The 12,218-nt window shown below is 39.0% G+C and overlaps 1 protein-coding gene across 1 annotated transcript in view; it reads left to right on the forward strand.

The window, feature by feature from the left end:
* The first annotated feature begins 6,929 nt into the window (after positions 1–6,929).
* Positions 6,930–12,218, forward strand: part of LOC109967490 (protocadherin-16-like) — a 76,225-nt gene continuing 70,936 nt past the window's right edge. Inside the window, exon 1 of the mRNA XM_020613093.1 lies at positions 6,930–7,279. The gene's annotated coding sequence lies outside the window, so the exon portion shown is untranslated. The remainder of the gene's footprint in view (positions 7,280–12,218) is intronic.

Genomic DNA, 12,218 nt, shown 5'->3' on the forward strand with positions numbered 1-12,218 from the left:
ATGATGGTAACAGCACATCCTCTTTAGATGTGCACCTGATAATGAATCTGTGGATGCCTGGATCTGTATGCATTTTGGAAAACGCCACAGATTTCATTCAATATTGGCTTCATAATTAATTGTGTAGATAAAAACAAAACAGAGAAATTGGTCATGACTATTAAAATTAACAACAAAACTGTGGGCATATATAAAGAAACCATCTAAGGTGTATGGGATACAGTACAATTAGGGAGATACTGAAAGTGGACAACACAAATTCTCAAAGACAATGCAACGAGGCTGTAAAATAATAAGACTGTCTAAGGCTTTTTCTATGTTACTGTTGATGAGCTTCTATAATTTTGAAACAAAATTGTGTAAATCGTCTATTTTATGTTTTGACTTGGTTTATGCGTGGAATTCTAAAATCTGTCTTGTATTTGCATCTCCATAAGGAACTGTTTACCATTTCTAACTATGCAGCCCTGTTTCTTGTTATGTAAATGTATGTTCCTGAGTATGACCATATGCATCATGTCACCTTCGGGGAAATTGTTGGTGAAGTTGGCAGCCTTGAGGGATGATGCCTTACATCCAAATACATAACTGGCAAAACAACATTCTTTGCACAAATGTCCTTTCTTTGAAAGCATAACCACAATATAAAACAAATCCCGTTTCCATCTTCAACACAAAAATCAGTGCTCGACCCTTCAGTATAAAAGCATTGCTCAGAGAAACCTTGGCAACCTCTAGTTCATGTGAGGCATAATGAGACTGACACTTCTTCCTGCCACCCTGTTGGCTCTGCTTCTCCATATCGACCTGATTAAAAGAATTTCATTACACATGGACATTCATAATTTCATTTTTCCTGTTAACTCAAGTTTACACCTTTACTTATCAGTATTGCATTTTCTCTGTGTTTTCATTTTGATTGACAAACCTAAAGGAAATTGCCCAGATTTTTGCTCCCACTCCCTTAACGTAGGAACAAAATTTATTGGTGATAGAAGGGTGTGGGTCATTAACATTTCCTGTGGAACCAACTGTAAGCTTCTGCCAAAGAAAATGATTACAGCAACTGACTTATGGTAGGGAAAATTAGTTTCCACGGTTACATATCATTTCACTTTATCCTGTCATACCATCTGAGTAAGTAATGTTGGTTGTGATCTGCTAGTGTGGTCATGCACTTGTAACTGAGAGGCTGCCTTGGCTGCACAGGTTGCTCCGTACTGACCCTGATAGTGAATGTTCCTTTCACTGCCAAGGATTATTGCTGTTTGGTGCGTGACAATTTGTGTCAGTCATTCCTGGATCTTTTCAAGTGACAGCATTGTGAAGTGTGGAATAATGGTATTAGAGGCCTTTTTCCCTCAAAGAAACCTTTGCTTGAACAATTTAATTGTTTAGGAAATTCCAGGGCGTCCGTTTCAATGCTGCACATTCCTTTCCTCTACAACATAATGCATTCCTAGAGAAAAAAAAAGGTGATCTCCATCAGAATCAGTTAGACTCCTTAAAATGTCTGAGGAATTTCATCCTGCAGGAGAACGACGTACTAGCCTGTGTGATTGATAGCGTATTAACTAAAAAGCATTCACAGTGGACAGCCTGCAAAGCCTGGTTTTGCTGAAGTGGGTGTCATTGTTATAGGCCTGACTGATGTTAACGGAGGAAGAGTCGGAGGCAGTAATACTTAGACATAATGAAATTGGAAGGAAACTTTTATATATCTACATATGTGGATGTTCAGCAGTTTATGTTCAAAGTTTAATTTACAAATCACATTAGATCTGTATCTTACCGTGAGAGAAATCTTTTTGCTAACAAGGTGAAATATCCTCATGTAATTTCATTCCTCTGGTTACAATAAGAGTTCTTTACTGCATGGCCGAAGGGAAAATGCCAGTTTGATTGTTTTGTTTCCTCATTTCTATATGTTTTACTTCTCCTGAGAGTGTTGTCAAAAACATCACTTGTAGATTAATTCTCATTCACTGGAGAAGTTGATCCATTATTAGACTTTGTTGTTGTTGTGGTTGTTTGCGAGAACCAGGACAATAGAGACACTTCCTGTCTGAATATGATGACTATGGTTCATTTTTTACAGTTAAGCAGTTTTTATAGGTGGGTGACATACTATATGTATCATGTGCCGTTATTTTCTCAGACTCCAGCAAAGTGTAACCATAACTCTACTTGCCAGCATCAAAAACAAACACATCAGAGCTTGAGGAAGGGATAAAGAAACAAAACATTTGGTTGATCAGTGATCAGTTAGTGTACCCACTTGCCAATAAAAATCTGTATGTCCTTGTATTTAAATGTAATTTTTTTATATGTACACCAACAAACGTGGATCCAAAAATGCATCATATAGAACTCGCAGCAGCATTAAATTATTTAAAGGTGGATTTTTTCTTTGTTGCTCAATAGATGAACAGATTTGGATTGTCTACATACAATATGTAGAAAGCAACTTACTGGCTTTGTGGTCAGAGAAGGCAAAAGAAACACAAGACTGTTGTGGTTAGTCAGACTTTCTTAGTCATTTTAATCCACACAAACCTTTGCAGAGGGAGCCAGGCCACTGTATTTATGTAGTCGCATACATTGACACGTGGACCTTGCTGAGTGCAACCACAGCTTTATCTAAATGTTGAGATCCCATCATAACTATACTTTGTCTCCTGGGAGAGATTCTACAAAGGAAAATGCTATATGTTTTGTACTTTTCAGTCTAATTTGCAGAGAAAAAACTCTCTCTTCTCTCTTTCTTTTGCTGTAATGTGAACTATGAGACCATGATTTATAATTCATAGAGAACACTGGTAACAAGCTTAAACAATAAAAATGATCCATGGCGGTGTTGCTGGTATCACAGACAGAAAATAAAATATTTAGGATGGCATCGCCAGGAGGTTTTTGGTCTTCCCTCAGAATTTATAGACACTATCATCATCATCATCATCATCATCAGCTACTTACTACAAAAAAATTTGATTTTTTATTCTTTACATAAAACATTTATTGCTGCAATTTCTGGAGACAGGAAGCAGCAGTAATAGTGAAAAGAAATCCATAAAAGAGCTTTTACACCATGATTAACCAGAATGAAAAGGAACTGGTACTTCCAGAATTTTTTAACCAAAATGAAAACAACATGTGCATTCAATACCCAGTCTCCTTTGGACAGGCTCCTGCTGGGTTAGTCTATGTAGAGATACATACAATGTGCATTGTAACACACACAGTTGCTACACAGAGATATATGGAAGTCTGCCTTAAAACAACACAACTGAAAATAGACTATAACTTGATCACTGGCTAACCACAGGTCTTTGATTTGATTTAGACAATGTGTGTAAAATAGCTTCTGACTTTGTCCCATTCACATCTTTTAAAGGTCACATTCAACAAGCTCATATTTCCTTGAGTGGACAACAATCTTGAGGGAACGGTCCACTAGAGCTTCTGGTTAGTGTTTCGGCTCTATAAAAGTCTACATGATATCGCTGGCCAAGGACGTGCCCAGCCCCTTAAAGCGCCACTGTGGTTTCACCATCAATTATTCCGCAAAGTCCACCTTAAAAATATACTGTCCGTGATGCTGTAATACAACAGAAATATCTGATCAGAGCGTCTTGTTCTGGCTCATGTTTTCCACGTTTTGATAAAATGCAGATATGTACCGTATTCATGTATGCTGTAAACATGTGGAAGTGACACTTGCAAACGCAAACTAAAAAACCTTTTGAGTGTAATAAACACAACTGTTGTACAAAGCAAAATAGAAATTAAATGACAAAGATTCTTTAAAAAAAATAGCATATGTAGTATTAAATACTCCATAACACAAAGATATGGCAAGTTAGGAAGATGTAGTACAGCTGAATCCTGTTTGGCTTCCTACTGTGCTGGTTGCCTGTGGACTGTATTTATGGACTTCAACAACTAGTGGAAAGTTAAATCCACATTGTTTTTCAGAGATCATGCATCAGACAACTACTTCATCTCATGTTATCACACTGTGTTTCAGGAAGGATGCACGTTTGTTCTGGCTGATAGGAATCCCTTGGTAAAGTGGCCTATCAGACACTTAACATTCATCCTGATTAAACCTGACCTGTTTGCATTTTCTTCCATGGTCTTTCAGCAAGGCTTAAGGAGTGAAGCTTTATGGTTTCACCTTGAATTCATGGTCAAATGCTACTAAAATAGCCATCACAGAAAAATGACTAAGACCACAACCTTGTGATGTAAACATCTTGCAACCTCAAAGTAGAACCGCAGATATATCCACCATTACAGCACCTTGGTTTTTTTTAATTCAGAGCTTCCTGCGATTCACAGGAACAGTCAACGAGCTCTCAGATAAGATGAAGCACTGAACTCTGTAGATTATACTGTATGCACTGGGCAGTCTCACATATGGATAAAGGGCATGAAAAAGTCTTTGAAAGTGTGATGAGACCATGGGTAAACTTCATGAAGATTAAATTTTGACTTCTAGAAAGTATAGTCTGAGCTTGAGACCAAAGTTGTACTTTTGTATGGTTTATATGGAAGCACTGATGCCACATGAGAAACAGACACTCTGATGTTATAAGGGAATCTAGGCACAGCACAATACCTAATCTGCTTGTTGTTGTGTTTTTTAAAACCAGGAACAAATGCATCATGCTGACATTTTTACATTTCATCGCTCATCATTTATCACAGTCAGAATTGATAATTAAGTGAATGTTTTGACTGATCGGTATGTTGTCAACAGGACATCTGACAGCCCATTGACTGGTCAATGGGCAGTTTATGTTGTTTTATTTAACTTTGTTTCACAAGAGAAAAAAACAACAAAAGATATTTGCAATAAAAATGCCTCATACAAGGAAATGTCTCATTTGTTTTGATTAATAAAACACAGGGTGACAGACTACACCGATTGTGAGACTGACACTATCTAACAGCCCTACAGCACTGTACATGGCATCTAAGAAAATACATAAAACATGAAGTATTTTGTTTAATTTATAACTTTGTTATACATCTTAGCACACTGACATTTATTAGATAAAGTTTATGACCTCACATTTTTGTTGGTTGACTTCATTTCATGTGATGTGCAAAGATTTTGTGAACAAACACTATTTGCCTCCTGTTTGATAATTCTTTTGATCCTTTGCTCTCTAAGTCGCAGCTACTATATTCACAAATTACAAAAGCAGGCACAGCATCATTATGATTTGTGTGATGATGTGTGATCTGTCTCCCAGTTTCACCAGAATGTGTCATTAAATCATAGGAACGCATTCTGCAAATGATACAAATAATTGCTTCTGTAGCGGTGGAGCTGTTGGCTATTCGGTCTGATGTTACGTGTGTGGGTATGTGTGTGCGTGTCAGTGTGAGGCTGTCGACTCTGCCCTGCTGTCACAGTAATGACTAGCTGCCATTACTGAAACTCCTTCCAGAGTTCGCAGAGTGAAAGTGGGGATATATAACTAGGCTAAAGGTTCAGCCAGCAAAAATGCTAAACTGCAGGGATGACTGACCAAACTTTTTCTTTTTACAAAAGTTCTATTTTTTTTAATCAGCACAAACAGAACACAACTACACTGGTGCTATGTATTTTAACTCTTGTTAGTGTATTTGACTAATATGAGTTTATTATAAATCACATGTCTTTATTTTGCTTCAGCAAAGGTTGAATCAGATTTTAAAGTTGTTTCTTTAATGGTAATAAAACAAAATTATAAATAAACCTAAAGAAAACGTGACTGAGAGCATGATGATTGGTCGCATGGATTCACTTCACTTGTCAGCCCTTTCTCAACAATAAATCCTACTGGTGAGTCAACAGGGCCCCTTTGCTGTTCTTGTGTTTATTAACTCTAAATGCAAAGTGACAAGGGTTTAATAACTTTCAGAGCTGAATGTGACTGACAAGAAAGTGAAGCAGGGTTATGGCTCCAGCACTACCAGAGAAAAAAGCAGCACTCTTCTTGGGAAATGACTTGGGATGAAGTCGATGCTCCTTTAATCTGTCACGAGATGTGAAGGAAAGTTAGAGGCATTGTCATGCTTTAGATGAAACACACAGTATCCCCAGAAGGTTTCTTGGCTAGAAAAACAACATCTCTATGATGGCTAGGCCTCCTTACGATGCTGCGGGTTTGTTGAGCTTGTTTTGTTGAGGTACAACATGTAAATGGATAAAAAGTGAGCCTCAATACCTAGAAGCCAGGAATCATACAGTAGCTTCAACTGCACTATAATGTTTCAAAAGGAAGCAGAGATGAACTTTTCTCGGAGTACAACTCTAATATAACTTTTCTTTAATACATAGCTGAAGACATTGCACATTTATAATGCATTTTCTTCAGGATTCCTGTACTTAATGTTGTTTCTCTAATCTGTTAATAACCTTGCCACTGATTTGAAGATTTATACTATAATTTGTCCTCAATAGCCAATGAAAGTTACTCTTGATAATGAAAAATTGTGATCTCAAAATTTACCTTTAGTCTCATAAGTTTGCCTGTTGCTGTGTTCTTTGGTAGTGTTAATACAAATAAACCTTATGAGGACAGTATCTTAATAAACTGCTGTAACATTTCACAGTTCCACTTCACCCAGTTCAAAACCTAATACTGCCACAGCACACGTCCCCCTAATTTTAGAGCAATTTTCTCAAACTTTAAGTCAGCTCTTTCAAGTCATGTGGCGCTCTGCATGTGTAGCTGATTTACACTTCCCTTTTGCATAGGATGGTGGCACCATAGTTCAGCAGTAACCTGGCCCTCCGCTCCGCAGCTCACTGTGGCAGCTTCAGCAGCAGCAGCAGCCCCATAGGATAGGGGAGCAGGAGGTTGCACTCCGTCACGTGTTGAATAAATGAGATTTGAGGGTGACGTCCACCACTCGGCCCCACACTGCTTGGTTTCAGTCAGCGTGCTGCAGCAGTGTGCCGGCCAACACACAGACCAGCGCGGGATGCCGATAAGCCGATAACATCCACTGGAAGAAGAAGACGGGAAAGTTTTGCGAGGGACAAGGTGGCAGTTTTAGTTTTAATCTGAAAGAAATCGGAAAACAAACTGAATTCGAATTTAGGAAAGAAACTAATTGTGTGCAACGAGGGGACACCTCCAGATCACTGGCAAAAGCGATCAGTTCTTTAATTCCTGAGATGGATGTAACTTTCACTTTGGACTTTGTCTTGACAAGGGAATACTGAGACGAATTTGGATGTCTTGAAACCCCTGTCTTCTCTAAAACATAGCAGATGAATGTGAGTATCCATCATAGCATGGCGCATCTCCACAAGTAATTGATGCGACAAAGTTCTCCATCAGTGCTGTTTGTCCAGGGCCACTTTCAATTCTTTCATGCTTTTCACATACTTTACCATTTATTCGCTGATCCCCTGCCTGCAGTACATGCCATACTGGATGGATACAAGTACGTCTAAAACTCGCTGACTTCCAACGTTGGCTACTTTTGCGCGTACCGGTTTTCATCATTAATGACCAGATTTGTAGCAGTAATGGCCATGCTTTTCCATTGTATAGAGTGTCTTAGTTTACAGCTGTTATCCTTAATATTTTACATTAAAACTGATCTCAAGCGTTTTATCTATTGCACTTTTTAAATTAAATGCAACTTTGCAGGGTTTTACTGCACAGAGTACCCTCAGCTTGCGCGCTTTGAACAGCAGCCAAACACTTTAACGGTCTGTCATGTCGCACGCTTTAAGCCCCTGTGAAACATTCCTCTTAAATTGGTCAGCTTGTGGAGTTAGTGTATTGTCCTCCGACTGCTGTGGCTGCTGCCGCTGCGCCTTTGTGCTGTTTTACTCCGGCTGAACACATAGCAAACGATTACTCACACGTCGGCACAGGTATTGTGTTGGATCTGTGTTCTTTGACCATGAGTATGTGTTCCTTTCCCCCAGTTAATAAATTGATCAAGTCTCCACCGGGTTCCATCACCGAGTAATTTTGCAGGCTTTATGACTTTAGACACAACAAGGAGTAGCCGACAGGCTCCTCCTCTCTTTTCTTTTGCCAGTTTTCAATTGTTAAGCTACAAAATGTTCATTTGCATTGTTAATACCACTCTATGAGTCAATACTTAATACTTAGTAACATGGGGCTCTTTGACAAGCCATACCACCAAGGCTTTAAAAAATATTAAGGGTCATTGTTTTTCATCCATTCACCTTGCAATTATCCATACATCTATTTCTGTACCTGCTTGGTTTTTGGGCAAAATGTCTGTGATTATTTCTCTATTGAGATATCTCCTGTTAAGAGCATTATTCTAATGTGTGCCATTTTTCAGAGTCTGGGTTGAGTTAAAACATGTCACTCAGAGAAGACAAACAAAAAAGCAGCACTGATGGATAAAACCAAAACTTGGACCTCCACATCTTTTATAAGAATCCAGGGATTATGTCGTAAACCCATGCATGAAGCAATCATTTCACTAGTCTTGTCTTAGTAGCTTGCATATGCTGTTGATGAAGCCAGTGTTCCAGACTCCTTAAAAAGGAATGAAAAACACAAGATATGTTTTTCCCAGGACAGCCATGCCAGCACCACCCAGAGTTTCTTGTTGCTCTCAATTTCTGAAAATTAGTTGGCTGTAGTCGCTCTGGATCTGTTCATTGTCTTATAGAGTCATCATCAGTAAAGTAAGCAAGTTTACATGGTATTTGAGGAGAAGTTCATTTTCTCTTTTTTGACCAAAATCAGGAAACTTGTGTGAATACTGTCAAAGTCTGGAAATCCCAATCACCCCTGTCCTCTTCACAAACATGCATGCACCAGGCCACATATGAGGTGAACTTTGACCTTATTTATAGCGATGTTGTCCAAACACACTGTAACCTGATGCACATGTGTTTTAATGGTGCAGCCTCTTGTACAGTCAACGCAATATCAGATGGTGCCATCTTCAAAGACATAAGGTGCGTGGTTTTTAAATCCGGAACATCTTACACAAACAGCTGAACCAACACATGCTGTTTCTGCTCTGGGAAAGAGATTATCCTTCTTGTCACAGACCTTCAGAAACCTTCAGCTCACCGTGAAAGGGTAGCCAGCAGCCCTTCCTACTACCGTGTTTGCTATGGCCAGGAAGTGCATGTGTATCTGAGGTCTGTGAAGGCTTTTTCTTGTCATTTTACTGCCCAGGAACTCCACTTTCAAAGACTAATGCAGGGCACAGAAACACGGCACCTGTGAGAGGCAATAAATTGCATTCAGGGCTTTTTAGTTTACTTTTTTGCTAAGCCTGTTATTCTCATGTCCAGTCAATCTGCAGGTCTGTCTGTGGTTTCGATTAAGTCTATTGAGCATCAGGCAGCCTGGCAGGTTGTCGAAACCACAGCAGTTTTCTTTGAGTTAACTGGAATCATGATGTGGAATTAGAAGCTCATTTTACATAGTCTATCACTATAGCTGACGCTCATGGCCTGTGGGTGGTGAAAATCGTGTTAATTATAGTAGTGCAGCTGAAGTGCTGTATCTAAAGTCAGGGTTTTGATGAATTGTGATAAATTTTAACCAGTATTTTGCTGTATCTCTGTAGATGAGATACTCTGGTTAGATCAGGAAACACCCCATTTTAAATTGCAGGAGACTGTCTCAAATATTGTGTGTGAAGATAAGATATTAACTTATGATAAGTGTTTGACAAGTATTCATTATGAAAGCAAGATATGCCATGATGAAATGATCTGACTTAGCACCATGATCTGGAGAGGTAGCAACGTGGCTCTGATGTTCTCAGCATGAATTTTGATGCTGATTCCAGTTATACTAGTGGCCAGGATAATATCCTTTGTATTCAAACAGAGGTTTCATTTGGAATCGGAGAAACCTTGGAACTTCTCGGTTCACTTGATTTAGAGGAGTCAAAAGAAACAAGGTCAGTGCCAGAGTCTCTGCTAACAGTGAGGTGTACATGATGTGTTATCAATACATGTGCCAGTCTTATGAAAATTAACCTCAATAAAGCTTTTATGGTGTGTAAATTAGACATCCATGGGGGGATTAATCCTCTAGCAGTTACATCGTCTTAACAAAATTCTTTACCATTTTTTAACCATGATCTAGTATAATTATGCAAGGAAAACCTCTGGGTCCAAGCCACAGTGGGTGTGGCTTACTGAATACAACAGCTTTCATCCATGGGCAGCCATTATGATTTTTTTTCCTTCTGATTGCTTTCCCTGAAACCCTGTGCATGAATAGTTTGCTACGTACCTTTTATATTCTGACTGCTAACTGGCTATTAACCTTCAGACATGAAACCATCGGTGATGGATGCCTGGGTTGGTGGGTGACTGTGCTTGTTCTACATAGGTTTTTTTTTTTTATTATAAGAAAAAGTGTCATACTGAGTAACACTCCTCACGGGTTCTGCGTTCATTTCCACGACAGTGCGCCTGCTTTGGAGTTGCATTCTGGGAACTAAATTTCAGTACCCTTCAGGAGGTAGTATTAAAATCAAGTACCGGCACTGCATGGGGGGGGTGCATGCGTGTACAGCAGTCGCAAATCATTGGTTAAATGTCCGTGTCTTCACACCTCAGGCATTAACATTACAAGCACCTTGTGTAAACACACAACTGACAGTGTGTGTGAGAGGAGTGCAGCCCTCCATCCTCTAAACAGAGACAGACAGAGAAAATACAGTGGAAAAACAAATCTGGATGGTCTGCGTCAACCCTGGAGGCCTTGCTTGGTGATGGTTAAGGGAAGAACCGGGTATACTGCTTGTTAGGGTCCGACAGTAGAAGCACAGCCTAAGTGAACTTCTTAGCTTTGAAGTGCAGAAATTTCTCATTAACTTTGCACTTAACCTTTTTAAAGTATATTTATTCTCTACCTGGTACTGTGTAAATATCCTGCCCCACTGTCTGTTATACCCATTAGGCCGTGCTGCTCTGCAGAGGTCTTCTACTGTAGCTCAACCAGAAGGTGCATTATATCAGTAGTAGTATTTGGACAAAGATTTTGGCCGTGACATTTATCCTTTGTGTTTTGGACAAAGCTTTATTAAGGTTTGTTTCCAGTGTTGCTGTAAAGTAAATCAGTACTGAGACTTTAAAGTTTATGTACATGCTGGATGGATGTGCTTTTGTTTTGGCCAAGAACAGCATTCACAAAACAACTCATCGCATGGTATGTGATGGTAAATTTGTAGTGCATGTCTTCATAGTCCTTTTTTATGGTCTCTGTGAAAGTCATATCAATTAGGATTTAATGCAGAAAATTGATCCAGAGTTCATTTTATTCCAAAACTGGTAAATAATATTGAAATAGTGGCACAGAAGGTATTTTAACAGCACCAGTTTTTCATGGCATATTTCACAACAAAAATTGTTGCAGGTTCACGCTCTTAAATTCAGGTCTTTCAAGAAATGTGTTTAGGTGCACATGGCCAAAAACAGCATGTCTCACATGGAAAAAAGCCCTCACACTAACAAAACAACTAAAAGGCTCTTAAGATGCCAAAAAAAGTACATTTATTACATTTGCACAAGTGGTAATGTGAAAAAATGTGAATGTTTCAGTCAAAAGACCATCATCAGCACAGCTTACAGACCCAGCAATTCTAGTTGTTTTGTTAGAATGTGGGTGTTTTCTTCATATGTAGGATATATCGCAAAACAAGTAATGCTCCAAGGTTTCTCATTACTCACACTAAGTTGAATTCAAACCAGTTTATGATGTTAAAGTGAGTATCTTCACCGTTGCGGGCTTTGAATCATGGTAGACTGAAATTAGCTGAGGAATCTTGTACTTATGGCCAACTTCCAGCAGACCTCAATTATAATGCTGCAGAGCCAGAAAAAGGGAGAGAGGCAGACATCTTGGAGCCCTTCAACTCTGCTATACTAATCTGTCACTCAAACACACTGTCATCAGCGTGGCTGAGACAGATCGCCACACTACATGCAGGGACACATATTAGGCATTTAATGCAGACATATGCTCACACAGATTCACAGATGTTTTGTGAATGTTTCCTTGTAGGTATCAATTAATCCACTGGGGGGACTCTTGCAGAGTCTTGACTAGGAACTCAATTACTCAAAATTTTATGGAGTATAATGTGCTTGTGTTTACATTTCCTCAAAATTAAAGCTAAATTTAGTTTGCAAACAAGTCAGAGTAGTTAGAAATACATGAATTTAGACAAAACCACAGACAACTGGA

Source organism: Monopterus albus, unplaced genomic scaffold, assembly GCF_001952655.1.
Source record: "Monopterus albus unplaced genomic scaffold, M_albus_1.0 scaffold130.1, whole genome shotgun sequence".
Lineage (NCBI taxonomy): Eukaryota > Metazoa > Chordata > Actinopteri > Synbranchiformes > Synbranchidae > Monopterus > Monopterus albus.